Genomic DNA, 9,427 nt, shown 5'->3' with positions numbered 1-9,427 from the left:
AAAAGGTCAGAAAAGTAACAAATCATATAACATGCACATAATATTATACCAACATTATTAGATATAAGAATATATTTAAGAACCAATGCATTTCTTTAGAACCAAAATATACAGAACATACAATTTAAAAAGGTATGTAATTCACATTATCATCAGCATCATAAAATACTTAGGAATAGTATTCTTATATATTTTGGTAAACTCATTAAAAAATAAAATAATAAACTCATTAAAAATAATTAATAAACTCATTAATGCCAATAATTTGTGGAATTTTTTGTAGTTGCTAAATATACAATTATTTCACTTGAATAAATACTAAGAAAAAGGCTCAAAACTTCAGTATGTTTAAGTTCAAAATTTATGTTTAAAATACCTATTATTAAAAGAGATATAAATGGTCACAAAATTGTTCTATGAGTTCAGTGAAATCTCAAACAAAACTTAAACATAAAATTTCTGCTTTGGATCAAGAAAGAGTAACGGGGGTTTCAAACAACAACAAAACGGAATAAAATATATGAAACAATGATTATTGAGACATTGGGCATCAGACATCAAAGGACAATGATAACTGAGAGATGGAAAACAAGTGAGGAAGGCCCTACAATTGTCCCAGCTGACTTCCTAGAGAGTTTCCAGGAACCCCAGAAGAATCTACCTTTCTTTCTGACTTGTAGATCAATTTAGGAATTCAGGGAAACCAAAGTGGCTAGGGTTTGCAAAGTGCCAGAGAAGAAATAACTGTACAAGCAGAGGGAAAGAATATCACAGAGATCTATAGAGTGCTCCCCTTAAGTCTCCATGTGGCACTGAACAGTGTATATAGATGAAACTACCCAAGGTTGGAGAAGGAATCACCTGGGAAAAATTGGGGGAACAGTCAATGGAATCCACACAAGGTCCAGAATAGTCCTAGTTTCCAACAGTTAAAGTGAAAAACCTCACAACTCAAGACATCAGGTAGAGTACTGAGGACAATTTTACTTTAGTAGTGGGGAGAATTTAGCTCTACACTAAAAATAGTTTCAGATTCTGCCTAACAATCCTAAAACAATACCCAAAAGGATCAAATCATACCAAGAAACTGTGTTTTAGAACAAACCTCAAAACTACTTATGGAATGCAAAAATATCTATCATCTAATAAGGGAAATTCCCAGTGTTTGACATCCAATTGAAAGTTACCAGCCATGCAAAGAAACAAGAAAATATGACCCAGAAATAGGAGAAAATTCAATCAGTAGACAAGTATAACCAGAAATGACATAGATGAGAGAGTTAGTAGATACATTAAAAATAAATATAACTATATGTTCAACAAGCTAGAGGAAAGATTGACCATGTTAAGTAGAAACATGGAAAGTATATGTAAAAAACTCAAATCAAAATTCTAGACAGGATAACTAAAATGTTTGGCATGAAAACTATACTAGATAGGATTAGCTGCAGGTTAGGCATTGCAGAAGAAAAGATTAGTGAGTTCAAAGACAGAATCAATCCAAAATGAGATACTGAGAAGATAGGAAGTTGGGGAAAAAAATAAAGAATGCATCAGTGAGCTGTGATATAATTCAAATGGTCCAGAATGTCTGATTTGAAGAAATAATGTCCCAAATTTTTCTCAAATTTGATGCAAAACAAATCCAAAGATTTGTATCTCTACCAATACTAAAAACAAAGAAAACTAAACCAAATCACATCAAAAGCAAATTTCTCAAAACCAATGACAAAAAAAAAAAAAAAAAAAAAAAAAAAAAATCTTAGAAGCCAGAGAAAAAAGTAACATTATATAAAGTGGAATGAATATAAAAATGGAAGCAGATTTCTTACTTAAAATAGTGTAAACCAGGTATGAGAAGAATAATATTTTTAAAGTATGAAAAGAAAAAAAATCATTGCCATCTTAAGGTTTATGTGATTTCAAGAAATACCAAGTAACTAAAACAATCTTGAAAAAAAATAACAGGGGAGGAGCAAGACGGCGGAAGAGTAGGGTCCCCAAATCACCTGTCTCCACCAAATTACCTAGAAAACCTTCCAATCATCCTGAAAATCTATGAATTCGGCCTGAGAATTAAAGAGAGAACACCTGGAATGCAACAGTGAGAAGAGTTCGCGCTTCTATCAAGGTAGGAAGACGGGGAAAAAGAAGTAAAGAATCAAAGGCCTCCGAGGGGGAGGGGCCCCGCGAGGAGCCGGGCTGAGGCCGGAGCGTGTGTCCCCAGGACAGGAGAGCCCCGTCCCGGAGGAGCAGGAGCTGCACCGACCTTCCCGGGCGGAAAGGGGCTCGTGGGGAGTTGGAGCAGGACCCAGGAGGGCGGGGATGCCCTCGGGTTCCCCGGGACAGAAACAGAGCAACTGCGCGCCCAGGAGAGTGCGCCGAGCTCCCTAAGGGCTGCAGCGCGCACGGCGGGACCCGGCGGGACCCGGAGCAGCTCGGAGGGGTTCGGGCGGCGGCTCCGCGGAGGGGGCTGCGGGGCGGGAGCAGCTCGGAGGGGCTCGGGCGGAGGAAGAGGCTCCGTGCGGAGGGGGCTGCGCGGTGCCAGGAGCAGCTCGGAGGGGCTCGGGTGGCAGCTCCGCGGAGGGGGCTGCGGGGCGGGAGCGCGAATCCACCAGCGCAGGCCCCGGAGCACAGGGCGCCGGGACACAGCCCAGGATCCGGCCTCCCCCGGGACAGGCAGAGGCCGGGAGGGCCCAGGACCCCAAGGACGCTCCTGCCCCGAGCTGAGCAGATCAGCGTCCCAGCCCCGGAGCCTCCAGGCCCTGCAGACGGAGTTCCTGCCGGAGCTGAATCCAGGTTTCCAGAGCTGCCCCGCCACTGGGGCTGTTCCTCCTGCGGCCTCACCTCACGGGGTAAACAACCCCCACTGAGCCCTGCACCAGGCAGGGGCACAGCAGCTCCCCCAACTGCTAACACCTGAAAATCAGCACAACAGGCCCCTCCCCCAGAACACCAGCTAGACTGACAACTTCCAGGAGAAGCCAAGGGACTTAAAGTACACAGAATCAGAAGATACTCCCCGGTGGTTCTTTTGTTTTGTTTTGTTTTGTTTGTTTTTTTTTGTTTTTGTTTTGTTTTGTTTTGTTTTGTTTTGCTTTTTGATTTGTTTCCTTCCCCACCCCCTTTTTTTTCTCCTTCCTTTTTCTTTCTCTTTTTCTTCTCTCTTTTTTTTTTCGTTTTTTTTTTCTTCCCTTTTTTTTCTCTTTCTCTTTTCTTTCATTCTTTCTCTCCTCTCTTTTTCTCTTTTTCCCAATACAACTTGCTTTTGGCCACTCTGCACTGAGCAAAATGACTAGAAGGAAAACCTCACCTCAAAAGAAAGAATCAGAAACAGTCCTCTCTCCCACAGAGTTACAAAATCTGGATTACAATTCAATGTCAGAAAGCCAATTCAGAAGCACTATTATACAGCTACTGGTGGCTCTAGAAAAAAGTATAAAGGACTCAAGAGACTTCATGACTGCAGAATTTAGAGCTAATCAGGCAGAAATTAAAAATCAATTGAATGAGATGCAATCCAAACTAGAAGTCCTAACGACGAGGGTTAACGAGGTGGAAGAACGAGTGAGTGACCTAGAAGACAAGTTGATAGCAAAGAGGGAAACTGAGGAAAAAAGAGACAAACAATTAAAAGACCATGAGGATAGATTAAGGGAAATAAACAACTGCCTGAGAAAGAAAAACCTACGTTTAATTGGGGTTCCCGAGGGCGCCGAAAGGGACAGAGGGCCAGAATATGTATTTGAACAAATTCTAGCTGAAAACTTTCCTAATCTGGGAAGGGAAACAGGCATTCAGATCCAGGAAATAGAGAGATCCCCCCCCCCTAAAATCAATAAAAACCGTTCAACACCTCGACATTTAATAGTGAAGCTTGCAAATTCCAAAGATAAAGAGAAGATCCTTAAAGCAGCAAGAGACAAGAAATCCTGACTTTTATGGGGAGGAATATCAGGGTAACAGCAGACCTCTCCACAGAGACCTGGCAGGCCAGAAAGGGCTGGCAGGATATATTCAGGGTCCTAAATGAGAAGAACATGCAACCAAGAATACTTTATCCAGCAAGGCTCTCATTCAAAATGGAAGGAGAGATAAACAACTTCCAAGACAGGAAGGAACTGAAAGAATATGTGACCTCCAAACCAGCTCTGCAAGAAATTTTAAGGGGGACTCTTAATATTCCCCTTTAAGAAGAAGTTCAGTGGAACAGTCCACAAAAACAAGGACTGAATAGATATCATGATGACACTAAACTCATATCTCTCAATAGTACCTCTGAATGTGAACGGGCTTAATGACCCCATCAAAAGGCGCAGGGTTTCAGACTGGATAAAAAAGCAGGACCCATCTATTTGCTGTCTACAAGAGACTCATTTTAGACAGAAGGACACCTACAGCCTGAAAATAAAAGGTTGGAGAACCATTTACCATTCGAATGGTCCTCAAAAGAAAGCAGGGGTAACCATCCTTATATCAGATAAACTAAAATTTACCCCAAAGACTGTAGTGAGAGATGAAGAGGGACACTATCTCATACTTAAAGGATCTATCCAACAAGAGGACTTAACAATCCTCAATATATATGCCCCGAATGTGGGAGCTGGCAAATATATCAATCAATTATTAACCAAAGTGAAGAAATACTTAGATAATAATACACTTATACTTGGTGACTTCAATCTAGCTCTTTCTATACTCGATAGGTCTTCTAAGCACAACATCTCCAAAGAAACGAGAGCTTTAAATGATACACTGGACCAGATGGATTTCACAGATATCTACAGAACTTTACATCCAAACTCAACTGAATACACATTCTTCTCAAGCGCACATGGAACTTTCTCCAGAATAGACCACATATTGGGTCACAAATCGGGTCTGAACCGATACCAAAAGATTGGGATTGTCCCCTGCATATTCTCAGACCATAATGCCTTGAAATTAGAACTAAATCACAACAAGAAGTTTGGAAGGACCTCAAACACGTGGAGGTGAAGGACCATCCTGCTAAAAGATAAAAGGGTCAACCAGGAAATTAAGGAAGAATTAAAAAGATTCATGGAAACTAATGAGAATGAAGATACAACCATTGAAAATCTTTGGGATGCAGCAAAAGCAGTCCTAAGGGGAAATACATCGCAATACAAGCATCCATTCAAAAACTGGAAAGAACTAAAATACAAAAGCTAACCTTACACATAAAGGAGCTACAGAAAAAACAGCAAATAGATCCTACACCCAAGAGAAGAAGGGAGTTAATAAAGATTCGAGCAGAACTCAACGAAATCGAGACCAGAAGAACTGTGGAACAGATCAACAAAACCAGGAATTGGTTCTTTGAAAGAATTAACAAGATAGATAAACCATTAGCCAGCCTTATTAAAAAGAAGAGAGAGAAGACTCAAATTACTAAAATCATGAATGAGAAAGGAGAGATCACTACCAACACCAAGGAAATACAAACGATTTTAAAAACATATTATGAACAGCTATACGCCAATAAATTAGGTAATCTAGAAGAAATGGACGCATTCCTGGAAAGCCACAAACTACCAAAACTGGAACAGGAAGAAATAGAAAACCTGAACAGGCCAATAACCAGGGAGGAAATTGAAGCAGTCATCAAAAACCTCCCAAGACACAAGAGTCCAGGGCCAGATGGCTTCCCAGGGGAATTTTATCAAACGTTTAAAGAAGAAACCATACCTATTCTCCTAAAGCTGTTTGGAAAGATAGAAAGAGATGGAGTACTTCCAAATTCGTTCTATGAGGCCAGCATCACCTTAATTCCAAAACCAGACAAAGACCCCACCAAAAAGGAGAATTACAGACCAATATCCCTGATGAACATGGATGCAAAAATTCTCAACAGGATACTGGCCAATAGGATCCAACAGTACATTAAAAAAATTATTCACCATGATCAAGTAGGATTTATCCCTGGGACACAAGGCTGGTTCAACACCCGTAAAACAATCAATGTGATTCATCATATCAGCAAGAGAAAAATCAAGAACCATATGATCCTCTCATTGGATGCAGAGAAAGCATTTGACAAAATACAGCATCCATTCCTGATCAAAACTCTTCAGAGTGTAGGGATAGAGGGAACATTCCTCGACATCTTAAAAGCCATCTATGAAAAGCCCACAGCAAATATCATTCTCAATGGGGAAGCACTGGGAGCCTTTCCCCTAAGATCAGGAACAAGACAGGGATGTCCACTCTCACCACTGCTGTTCAACATAGTACTGGAAGTCCTAGCCTCAGCAATCAGACAACAAAAAGACATTAAAGGCATTCAAATTGGCAAAGAAGAAGTCAAACTCTCCCTCTTCGCCGATGACATGATACTCTACATAGAAAACCCAAAAGTCTCCACCCCAAGATTGCTAGAACTCATACAGCAATTCGGTAGCGTGGCAGGATACAAAATCAATGCCCAGAAGTCAGTGGCATTTCTATACACTAACAATGAGACTGAAGAAAGAGAAATTAAGGAGTCAATCCCATTTACAATTGCACCCAAAAGCATAAGATACCTAGGAATAAACCTCACCAAAGATGTAAAGGATCTATACCCTCAAAACTATAGAACACTTCTGAAAGAAATTGAGGAAGACACAAAGAGATGGAAAAATATTCCATGCCCATGGATTGGCAGAATTAATATTGTGAAAATGTCAAGGTTACCCAGGGCAATTTACACGTTTAATGCAATCCCTATCAAAATACCATGGACTTTCTTCAGAGAGTTAGAGCAAATTATTTTAAGATTTGTGTGGAATCAGAAAAGACCCCGAATAGCCAGGGGAATTTTAAAAAAGAAAACCATATGTGGGGGCATCACAATGCCAGATTTCAGATTGTACTTCAAAGCTGTGGTCATCAAGACAGTGTGGTACTGGCACAAAAACAGACACATAGATCAGTGGAACAGAATAGAGAATCCAGAAGTGGACCCTGAACTTTATGGTCAACTAATATTCGATAAAGGAGGAAAGACTATCCATTGGAAGAAAGACAGTCTCTTCAATAAATGGTGCTGGGAAAATTGGACATCCACATGCAGAAGAATGAAACTAGACCACTCTTTGCACCAGACACAAAGATAAACTCAAAATGGATGAAAGATCTAAATGTGAGACAAGATTCCATCAAAATCCTAGAGAAGAACACAGGCAACACCCTTTTTGAATCGGCCATAGTAACTTCTTGCAAGATACATCCACGAAGGCAAAAGAAACAAAAGCAAAAATGAACTATTGGGACTTCATCAAGATAAGAAGCTTTTGCACAGCAAAGGATACAGTCAACAAAACTCAAAGACAACCTACAGAATGGGAGAAGATATTTGCAAATGACATATCAGATAAAGGGCTAGTTTCCAAGATCTATAAAGAACTTATTAAACTCAACAGCAAAGAAACAAACAATCCAATCATGAAATGGGCAAAAGACATGAACAGAAATCTCACAGAGGAAGACATAGACATGGCCAACATGCACATGAGAAAATGCTCTGCATCACTTGCCATCAGGGAAATACAAATCAAAACCACAATGAGATACCACCTCACACCAGTGAGAATGGGGAAAATTAACAAGGCAGGAAACTACAAATGTTGGAGAGGATGTGGAGAATAGGGAACCCTCATACACTGTTGGTGGGAATGTGAACTGGTGCAGCCACTCTGGAAAACTGTGTGGAGGTTCCTCAAACAGTTAAAAATATACCTGCCCTACGACCCAGCAATTGCACTGCTGGGGATTTACCCCAAAGATACAGATGCAGTGAAACGCCGGGACACCTGCACCCCAATGTTTATAGCAGCAATGGCCACGATAGCCAAACTGTGGAAGGAGCCTGGTGTCCAACGAAAGATGAATGGATAAAGAAGATGTGGTTTATGTATACAATGGAATATTACTCAGCTATTAGAAATGACAAATACTCACCATTTGCTTCAACGTGGATGGAACTGGAGGGTATTATGCTGAGTGAAGTAAGCCAGTCGGAGAAGGACAAACATTATATGTTCTCATTCATTTGGGGAGTATAAATAATAGCGAAAGGGAATATAAGGGAAGGGGGAAGAAATGTGTGGGAAATATCAGAAAGGGAGACAGAACGTAAAGACTGCTAACTCTGGGAAACGAACTAGGGGTGTTGGAAGGGGAGGAAGGCGGGGGGTGGGAGTGAATGGGTGACGGGCACTGGGGGTTATTCTGTATTTTAGTAAATTGAACACCAATAAAAAAATAAATAAATAAATAAATAAATAAATAAATAAATAAATAAATAATAAATAAAAAGAAAAAAAATAACAAAGATACTGTGTCTGGCTCCCACTCTCACAGACATTGCAGTGCAATGAGCTCCAGAGAGACAGTTCCAGGGCAAGTGAGAGCCAGATGGCAGTGGGCAGTTCTATTCCTCACTGAGACAATAATTAAACACGTGCAGAGGGGATCCTAAGAAGCTGAGAGGATAATGTCATCATACACATTCTTTGTCCAAACTTGCCAGGAGGAGCACAAGAAGCACCTAGATACTTCAGTCAACTTCTCAGAGTTTTTAAAGAAGTGCTCAGAGAAGTGGAAGATCATGTCTGCTAAAGAGAAAGGAAAATTTGAAGACATGGCAAAGGCAGATAAGCCCCATTATGAAAGAGAAATTAAAACTTATATCTCCTCTAAAGGAGAAACAAAAAGGAAGTTCAAGGATCCCAATTCAGTCAAGAGGCCTCCCTCAGCCTTTTTCCTGTTCCTGTTTTTTTTTCTGAGTATCACTCAAATATCAAAGGACATCCTGATCTATTCATTGGTAATGATGCAAAGAAACTGTGAGAGATGTGGAATAGCACTGCTGCAGATGACAAGCAGTCTTATAAAAGGAACTGCTAAGCTGTTAATTGCTAACTGCTAAGGAAAAATACTAAAAGGATATTGTTGCATAGCAAGCTAAAGGAAAGCCTGATGCAGCAAAAAAGGAAGTCATCAAGGCTGTATAAAGCAAGAAAAAGAAGGAAGAGGATACAGAGTGGCATTCAGTTAACAGAACAATTATTTAATATAAGTTGCATCAGAGACAACTGATGATGGAAACGACTATGTCATATATAATTAATTTGTGCTGTGTACCAACAAGAACCTGGCTTGAATTTCCATGCCAATTTACAACCCCCATACTGTACCAGACAAGGTTAGTGACTACTAAAATATCACAGGACAGAGCTCTCTAAAGACACATTTGGTAGTGTGTTAACGGCAAAAAGACACTGTACAGTTTAAAAACATATCTTACACAGCCTTAAATTTCTAAATAAATACAATTTTTAATATAAAAAAACTCACAAAGATGGTGGATTCACACTTCATAATTTAAAATCTCACCACAGAGCCATAGTAATCAAAACAGAGT

At 40.2% G+C, this 9,427-nt stretch overlaps 1 pseudogene; it reads left to right on the top strand.

Annotated features, from left to right (window-relative positions):
- Positions 1-8,377: 8,377 nt before the first annotated feature.
- LOC140636428 (putative high mobility group protein B1-like 1) lies at positions 8,378-9,077 on the top strand (annotated as a pseudogene).
- Positions 9,078-9,427: the final 350 nt, after the last annotated feature.

Source organism: Canis lupus, chromosome 7 (genome assembly GCF_048164855.1).
Source record: "Canis lupus baileyi chromosome 7, mCanLup2.hap1, whole genome shotgun sequence".
Taxonomy (NCBI): domain Eukaryota; kingdom Metazoa; phylum Chordata; class Mammalia; order Carnivora; family Canidae; genus Canis; species Canis lupus.
Note: the sequence above shows the minus strand (reverse complement) of the source record. Positions and strands in the feature narration are given on the sequence as shown.